The sequence below is a fragment of the Zerene cesonia genome, chromosome 7 (genome assembly GCF_012273895.1).
Source record: "Zerene cesonia ecotype Mississippi chromosome 7, Zerene_cesonia_1.1, whole genome shotgun sequence".
Taxonomy (NCBI): Eukaryota; Metazoa; Arthropoda; class Insecta; order Lepidoptera; family Pieridae; genus Zerene; species Zerene cesonia.
Window position 1 is genome coordinate 7,516,076 of NC_052108.1, and position 10,038 is coordinate 7,526,113.

At 31.2% G+C, this 10,038-nt stretch overlaps 1 protein-coding gene across 1 annotated transcript in view; it reads right to left on the reverse strand.

Annotated features, from left to right (window-relative positions):
* Positions 1-5,821, reverse strand: part of LOC119828331 (prolactin-releasing peptide receptor-like) — a 46,866-nt gene extending 41,045 nt beyond the window's left edge. The window contains exon 1 of the mRNA XM_038350452.1: positions 5,626-5,821. The gene's annotated coding sequence lies outside the window, so the exon portion shown is untranslated. The remainder of the gene's footprint in view (positions 1-5,625) is intronic.
* Between the last annotated feature and the right edge of the window lie 4,217 nt (positions 5,822-10,038).

Sequence of the window (10,038 nt, forward strand, 5' to 3'; positions counted from 1 at the left end):
TAATTGGAATTAGCTGTTAAACTTCAACATAAACATTTATTCAAATAGCACACTGAGCAATAGCAATTGCCTGTTTTAATTTTCAAGGGATTGTTTTGTTACAGATCGTGTAATTAAATGATGTCTATTAAATATTATGATCTCCCACCAATAAATTTGTTGTAAAAAAATGCAAATGGAAATAAATTTGTGTCAAACTCAAACTTATACATTTATTTTTTCAATGAGTCATCTTATAGAAGCATTTTTGTATCGTCACAACATACTTTTAACATTTACCACCGGTTCGGAAAGTTTCTACAGAAGAGACGGCAAGAATCTCTGTGAAACGTCTGCCATATCTTAAAGAAAACCTTTTGAGAGATTTTTTTTTTTCCGTAAAACGAATTATGTCCAAATATTGTTTTTTAAAATTATTTACACCTTTTACAATGTTTTGGATTGCTCATGCTACAATCGTTTGTTTTGTTTTATACTTTTCCTTTGTATATATATTGGTTGCCTGGAAAATATCGCTTCTAATAGCGGTTCTTCTTAGATTTATTATTTACTTAATAGCGGAACTTCATGTATCACATGTTACAACACTCGTATACATCTAACATATTATGAACAAGGGTGTCTAATATTCTACTTTAATATTATAAACGCGAAAGTTTGTAAGGATGTGTGTGTGTTTGTTGCTCTTTTACGCAAAAACTAATGAACCGATTGCAACGAAATTTGGTACGTAAGCAGCTGGACAACTGGAATAACATATAAGCAACTTTTTATCCCGATATTCTTACGGGATACGGACTTACGCGGGTGAAACTGAGAGGCGCAGCTAGTTTTGCATAAGATTCAAATCCACTTCAAGGTTTTAAAAGATAGCATTAGATCTTGGCAGTACACCGAAGGTCGCATCTATGAGTCATTGTTTACCCACCGACCCAATTATATGTAATCGTGATAAATTGCTCAAATATTTGGGTTCAGCGCAGAGCCACTGTTGTCAATGCTACGTATTTCAAATGCCTCGCGCGTTACCTGCTTGTCGAATTATTGCCTTATTTCGTACTCACATTTACCCGCGGTTTTACATGCGTGCTCAAAGGAAATTCTTACGGGAACGAGATGTTATATTCTATCTCTTTTTAATCTACATCTAACATTGTCAGATAGAATCATATCATAGAGTTGCTTCGTTTCGAAGAAAGCAAGATAAACACATAGAAAAATATATTAACAAAAAACATACAACAATGTATTATAATATGTAATATTAGTAAGTATAACGATAGCAAGAACTTGTATTCTACAAATTACACTTGAGCTTCAAATGACGTACTATTTAATAACTGGAATAAGGTTCCCATGTTCGGTTTGACTTAGAATTCGTTAAAGGGAGTCGCAAAATAAAATCATATTTTTCGACCAACTTTTAAAAAACGAAAAGGTGGAGGTTTCTCTGTTTTTTTTTTTTTATATGAAATTATGTTCAGACAAGTTTACTGGTTAGTTTTTGAGTAGAGGTTTGTTTTTAATACGCAATATTAACTGAAATTGGAACATATACAACACAAAAAATGGTGTATGGGTGTGGTAAGAACATATTTTCTAATTAAAAAAAAAATTATTCTGCCTTTTGTCATACGTAAGAAATTGTTCACGAAATTAATGTCATAAAATTAATTTCGCGCCACACATTTCGTTTGTAAATTAGCTTTTAACTACTTCATTTTGATAGCTACGAAGTATTTTGTTCTAATTCACGCACAACTTTAAAGTTTGAGGAGACGCAACCAAAAACATCATAAAATGGATAATTATGGTTTGCAACATCTGGATTCCCTTTATTTAATACTAGCTGCGCCCCGCGGTTTCACCCGCGTAAGACTGTATCCCGTAGGAACATTGGGATAAAAATTAGCCTATATCTCATTCTAGTTGTCCATCTATCTACGTACCAAATTTCATTGCAGTCGGTTCAGTAGTTTTTGCGTGAAAGAGCAACAAACACACACACATCCTTACAAACTTTTGCATTTATAATATTTGTAGGATAGAATTAGCTGTGCCCCGCGGTTTCATATACGTAGTAACTGATGTTATATAGCCTAAAGCCTTCCTCAATAAATGGGATTATCTAACACTGAAATAATTTTTCAAATCGGATCAGTAGTACCTGAGATTAGCGCGTTCAACCAAGCACACAAACTCTTCAGCTTTATAACATTAGTAAAGATAAATTGTAATAATTTGATTCCAAAACCATACTTAATTTAAATCCAAGAATTAATCTGTGACTAAAAGTGCATCTGTCACGTTTACTCATATTATTCATATAAGTTGAGTTAGACAAGTTACATATAAAATTGTATGTTATCATACCAAACTTTAAAAATGATTTTCGAATGCATGGTAACTTTTGATTGCTTTCCCTTTCTTATACACTTTAACAAACAAGCGATGTACAGTGAACAGTAAGTATCAGTCCTAATGTTAAGTTCTTGGATAGAGATCGAATATTGAAACAAGCCGTTAATTAATAGAAACTTCGTAGTAGCGTTTCATTAAAAAAATTATCTTTAAAAAATTAAGACACTATAAATCATATCAAAGCTTACAAGATTTTAATAACAATATAAAATAAAAATCCATATAGAAACTAGCGTAGTTTATCACAGCCCACAGAATGTGTTTTCCTTAGTTTATTTGATAAGATTCCGGATCTCGAACTTTGTTATAAAAATGGGTGCGGAAAAAACACATAAAAGCAGAGAATAGCATTATTCCGGTCAATTATATTAAAACAGTTTAAAAAAATTAAACGCTAGTTTTCCCTGAGTATCTATGGTAAATGCAGAGTCATTTTTATGACAAATAACGATGTCGTTAAAAGATCTACTAAGTGACATTATTTGTTACAAGTATTGAATTAAACAAAAAGAAAATACTTTGAAATACAAATACATAAAATTTGGTTCAATTTATTATTTAATTCGTATCGAAGTCCAAAGATATTTAATAAGAGTACAAAGTACAATAAATCCTTGTACTAGTATATTAAGAAATCTTTAAGACAACGTAATGGGCTTGAATATATCTCAATATAACAAAAATAAATTTCGTCTGTCCAAAAATCTATTGGCGATATATAAATAATATGGATATTCGTATCCAAAAGGTTGTGGGCGTTCAATCCCAACGGAGCATTAAGGTGTTAAAATATAAAGTGGTGAATGGACTTTGGACATAAATAAACATTGGGAATATTGATGAAGTTGTTTCGACTTATATTATAGTGTCTAGAGTATCATCGATTAGAACTTTCTATGATATAGTTTTTGAGATAAAATGTCTTAGTCTGGCAGAACATAGAAGGTTAATTACCTATTTGTATGTTAGGTAAACTTAACAGTGAAACAGATGTATGTAGCGTCTGCTTCATAAGTAATATTATAGTGAAAACCCGTGTCCCCTGGACTTCCAACACGCTTTTATTAGCTTCACTTCTAATACTTGCAATTTTATATGTAACCGACTCTTTTAGACTCAATTTTGACCTAATATCTAATTCGAACCTTGTAGGGTTATTAAGGATCGTTGACTATAAATAATTTTGTGATTTTATCTTACTATCAGTACAATTTCCTTATGTTTACAGTATATAAGAGCAGCTGAGATAATTTTGTTAAATCACTACATATTATAAAACAGTCACTTTCTCTGTCCCTATGTCCCTGTGTATGCTTAAATCTTTAAAACTACGGAACAGATTTTGATGGGATTTATTTAATATATAGAGTGATTCAAGAGTAAAGTTTATTTGTATAATAATATCTATCTAACAACTTCGAAATAACGCGTGCGAAGCTTCTGGCAAAAGCCTGTCTGTGAATAAATTGTGTTTTTTAATATATTTATAACTATAGGTATATTTTATTATTATGAATGTACCAAATACAGATATTTCATCCTCAGTAAATCAAAACTTCCTTCCCATATCATGATATCGATATACTCGATGAGGCTGCCCGTGATTAGTCTAGCTGTAAAGTTATCGAAATCTCTGGATAGAAAAGATCGCGTTATTTATTTCTTTAAAAACTCTTTAAATTTTAAATGTCATATCTAGCGTATAATCTACAATAGATACAGTACAATACAAATACAAGTAACATACATACAAAAAAATACTGTAATATCAATTTTGTGTTCAATCAATGTTTTGGCTCTCCGACACAAATAATGTAACTTTCACGGTAAATCTAATACAAGAGTTAGGTCGTCATTGTATTAATAAAAAAAAAAAACAAATCGTATATTATGTAAAATTTGGAAAATGTCATATTCCGTTTTACATATTTTTATTAATTATGTTATTTCTTCATGGGTATCTCAGTAGCCAATTTTCAAATAGATCAATAGGTTTTTAACGTAAACGATTCGCGGTTATTTTAAAACATACATACATATATATTTGAGGTTTTAAAAACACAAACTATATATGAACGCTTTTCCTCATATCCATATAAGTACATCCTATATACTAGATCATGATTGATGATAAATACTGATTCTAAACCGAGCAAATATGGGCAATCACGATCTATTTACAATTCTAATTTCTAGCCTCATTGTACCAATATCGCAAATAGTGTGGACACGTAATAAATTGAAAATAATTGACAGCAATTTATTAGCTGGCAAGTTTTTGCAAAAAGTATAGACAAGATTTTTTTAATGGTACAATATAATAATGCTTTAATGTCGATTGCGCAATATTAAGTAATGGAGTAAATTTGATTACGGGCTTTTAATTTTTTTTTATTAAATTAACCTTGACTCTTATATTAGATACACTAAACGCCACATAATATAATGAAAACTACTCTTATCTTATTTAAGAGGTACAATTTATGACATAAAAAATAATGAAAACGATAGGGAAATTTAAAGACAAAAACTCAAAAAAAATCAGGAACATAAAAATGTTTAACCAATTCATCATAAAAGTTTAAATATCTAACTAGAACTTTCTCTGTGAAATTTTATATGGACTCAGTTACTTGTTGCCTTTTCTTTAATTGCGTGTATGACTGTGTTAAATAATTTTAAATATGGTATTATTAGTAATATTATAAAAAATAATGAAAATAATTATAGGAAAGATTTTTAGATATTATATAATCCTAAAATTATAAATTATATACATCAACTCGGAATAAAGTTCAGAGTATATGTACTTACAGGATACACGTAAAAACTTATCTGCTTGAAATAGCCACAGAATATATAAATATAATATAAAATTTTTCCCTTTTAAAAGTTTCAACTACTGTGTATTAATTTAAATCACGTATCATGTAGAAAAAAACATATTTAAGGTTGTTATTGTTGAATTTTGATTTCTGGATTTATGCTATATATTATTATGTATATTCTGAATTTATATTATAATAAATCGAGTCGTTGAGTAAATTAAATAATGAAAAATATTTTTTGATTTTTTTATTCAGATAAAGGAAAATGGAAACACCTGGCTAACGATTTTTACGATTTACGATACGATTTTTGATCCTATTATTTGAAAAAAAAAAATGGCGTCCATCTAAAGAAAAAAAAAATTGAAATGCTTACCCAATAACACAATTAACATAAAGTCCTTTTACAAAACAGGTTAAAAATAAACAGATTTTTTTTTATTTCACTCCGTTGTTAGACTTCGAAATTTGAAATCTGTTTTGGCGCGTAATCCGTACGTCACTCTACATGCGGTCGCAAAGACTTCTTAAATCAGACTGACGGCGCGTCCAACGGTGATATTGCTCTGATACCGTGTGATACCAGAGATAATTTATAGAGACCATAATAATAATGACTATATGTATGCTGTATATATAACGATACAATATAATGTTTATAACGTGTAATATAAACGCATGTCCAATGGTGATAACAAGTGAGTTAGTTGCTTAAAAACTACCCACTCTAAGGTTCATCACAAGTTCATCGTTAAGGGATTGGAATACATCGGAAACGAGGGCTGTATCATTAATAAAAGACGTGACGAAATTTCTTCAATTATCTAAATATTTTATTCCAAGAACTAAAATAATTATTTATTTAATAGATTAATACTCAATTCATACTTTTATTATAACGGCAAAAGTATTTTGTAAGGTTATTTGTTTACCGCGGGGACGCATCTATTTTCTATGGGATATATCTATATATCTGCACTGCACAGGCGAAGCGACGGTTGAAAAGCAAATATATAAATATATATTTTTAAATTAATATATTTAGACAAGTTCTTTATTTGTAACCAAAAAAATACGATAAAGAAATAATTAAACAGTAACGTAAAATACAAACATAATAATATCATGATTCCAATTCGATACAAATATAATTATGAGGCGACCATCCCCACATCAGTATAAGTAACAGATATAGTTTCTGAAACGCTGGTTTTCAGTGACAACCGTTAAAATTATGTTATACTTGCTGTGCTGTGTAACAAAACCATATATCTATCCTGAAATTTCTCAAAATTACATCAACATCACTTCTTGGTATTGCCTTGTATGTGAAAAATCCGTTCAGTGCGTGTGAAAGAGTGACGAACATACATTTTTACAAAGGTTCGTGCTTATTATATTAGGTAGAAGGACAGTAAATAGAAGGATCTCAAGACCAAGTATCAATTTTAATTAATGTTTTATAAAGCGCCCGAAACTTTTAAAGACCTTATTATATTTTGCAAGTGCTGTCTGAACACATAGTTGCACATCCACAGGCATTGGCGTTCGCCATGAGGCGAACCACCAGCTATAAAATAAAAAAAATCCAAACGAAAAAAATATCGCTAATTTTTACTTCAACGGTTCTCAATAACAGGAAATGAATATCATTAAACAAAGTCAATGCCGAATTAAACACTTAATTATCAGTAACAAACAAAATGCGTAGAAAACTATTTAAGACACCATAAACTATCCACCTACGCAACGCGTAGTACAAATATTTAATTGTAGGCAAAATATAGGAAATTAATTAAAAAGTAATAAAAAAACAATCTATATAACTGACGACGAATACTGGTATTGGATGAATTTTTATATTTTATTAAGCTGTTTGATTCTCTTTCGCCGTAGCAAGATGATAACTATGTAGCCCATAGCATTGCTTAATGAACGAACTATTCAACACAAAAATAAATTCAATTGGAAGCAGTAGTTCCTGAGATTAGCACATTAAACCAGACAAACAAACCAGCTCTTTTCATGTCATTGTTAGCTAGGTGTACAATTAATAGCTTAAATAATAATAATTGTTTTTTAGAGCTTTACACTACCTACGCTTAAGCGATAGTAGGTAGGAACATAAGGCAACTTTATGAAGACTGATAACTCTATTGTATTCATATAAGACCGATTCGGAGCATTAATTGTATAATTATTATTTAGTATATTTTATTCAACGTGGTAATGATACTTTTTTTTAAGATTACTTACCTATGCTTTACGAAATCTAATAAATCTTATATATAAAATTCTCGTGTCACAATGTTAGTCTCTATACTCCTCCGAAACGGATTGACCGATTCCTCTGAAATTTGGTAAGCATATTGGGTTGGTCTGAGAATCGGCTAACATCTATTTTTCATACCACTAAACGATAAGAGTAAGGCAGAACAGCGTTTGCCGGGTGCAGCTAGTGATAGATATATATGTTACTGGTTCATCCCAGTTACGACGCAAATGTTCGGAAATGTATTACGTTAACTACTTTACACTAATTATCTTCCAGTTAATACAGTTGACACAAACTAGGTTGCCTGTTACAGTTTGTGCTACATTGCAGTTTAGATTAATCCACTTTTAATTCAGCGATTTTAGGAACATTTCAATGTATGAGGGTCTTTAAAGCTTAGAGCAAACTTTGAAATTCAAATCGAAACGAAACGTAATGTCTGTAAAAAAATGAAAAATGTTATATCAAACAACGAAAATATCACCTTCTTTATCAACTAATTTAACACGACATAAATAAAAAACGAATAGTGTAATTGTCAAATTTTACACACACACGCGTATTTGTTTGCTTCACCTGTATGTTTGTATTAAGTGACTTCTTTAGACTCAATTATGATCCACTTTAAAGGAACAGAATGTTTGAGGGATGCTGTGTACTTAAAACTAAAAACAACAAAAAAAATCATAAACGAATATACGCGGTAGAATTGACTAAGCTTCTCGTTTTTTAAGTCAATATAAAGCAATATTCGTGCATATTTAAATAAACCCATGAAAAAACAATTTGTTGAAGTGGAAGCAATTCCACTTCCACGATCTAATGAACTTTTATTTGATTGTTTTTCGTGAGAATTTTTAGAGAGTTCCCATCAAATTAGTTGTGTTATTTATCAAATACTATAGCGTATTTTTTCAATCTTGTTGCGATTATTGTAAGAGACGCGATGATATTAAGCATGAAAAACTATTAATGGCCAGTTGCACTTGTGGATAGGTTTTGTTGAATTGTTTGTCACTTTAAATTGCCAAATAGTGTGTGAAAATAAACTTCACAATGTGTTAAATGGGATACCAAAAGATTTAACTTTATTTTTAAAAGACATCTTGCTGATGTATTTTCTGAACGAAGCTACTCTTTCAATAAACCATCTTTTTAGAACACACAGATATTCAAGGCACCTTTAGAAAATATATTTATGCATATTCAAAGTTCTCGCGAAAATGAACTGGGTTATGTCGGACTCACACCGCCTAGAAACAGTAACCTACCGAATAAACTCCACTGTATTCCGGCCCACCTGCTAAATTGGCGGGATCATAGGAATTGAGCAACCACAAAGATACACCAAGGTTATTGTATAAGCCAAATTAAAGAAATTACAATATATGTGTTTTTCTGTGCCATTGCCAATATCTATACCACGTCTATTGCGTTGTAGTAGTGAAGTCCCGTGTCCCCTAGTGGGGTATGGGGCAGATGATATACATCTGTTTCACTGATCAATTTTCTTTATGGACAAGTAGGTGATCAGCCTTCTGTGTCCTGCCAGACCGAGACTTTTTTTTTGCGTCCCCACCGGGAATCGAACCCAGGACCCCTCGGTTCTAAGCTCACGCGCTAACCACTGTACCAAAGAGGCGGTCTATAGCGTTGTACTAAGAAATAATAAAGTTGCTGGACCCTTTATCAATCACTGCATTATGTTGAACCAATTTAGTGTATCCCGGCACCGCAGTGATTTCTCATCTCCATGTGTCGGATGTTACAATGTCATGAAAAGGTAATGAAATTAATTTTTTACTGTATCTTTCTTCACAAAGGTTAAATGCGAACTTTGTTCCCGTTTTCCTCCGATTTCGCAACCTTGATGGAATACTTTTCGAAGTCCATCGGTTGGCGTGTCCAATTCCAGATTATGGAGTTTGCTAACTTGTTTTTGTTTCGTTTGATTGAAGTTTGGATAGCATCAATATCTTAACCTCAACGTTTCGTAAAAACTTCTGGAACCGCGTCCGAAATACGATATTACTTTCTCCTAATGGTGAACTCTGAAATGTTAAATAATGAGGAATCGAATACCTGAAAAATATAAAGATTGGTAAGAATCCATCATGAAACGGGATACCAACCTAACCCTACCGTGTCAAATATTTATAAAATTGCACTTAATGCTATTAAAACAAAAGAAAAAAAAAATAAGGCCGTATGTACCTGTATCAAAGGAGACTGACTATTTATAGCGTTTGTTCTGTCTGTATACATCACAGGTGCATCTTACTAAACCTCAAACTGAGGTAAATGGAATTGAATAATCTAGCTTCTGTCTGCAGACACCAGGTGATATAAGGTTTTGACCTGACTAACTGCTATAAATAAATAACATCTTTAACACCAAATCTTGGTTAAAGTTTGATTTTGAAATGTTGATTTTTGAAGTCGTGCAATCGATAAAGTCTCTCATAATTGAAACGTCAGGATCATCTTTCAAATATCATATAATTTTGTTTCTTA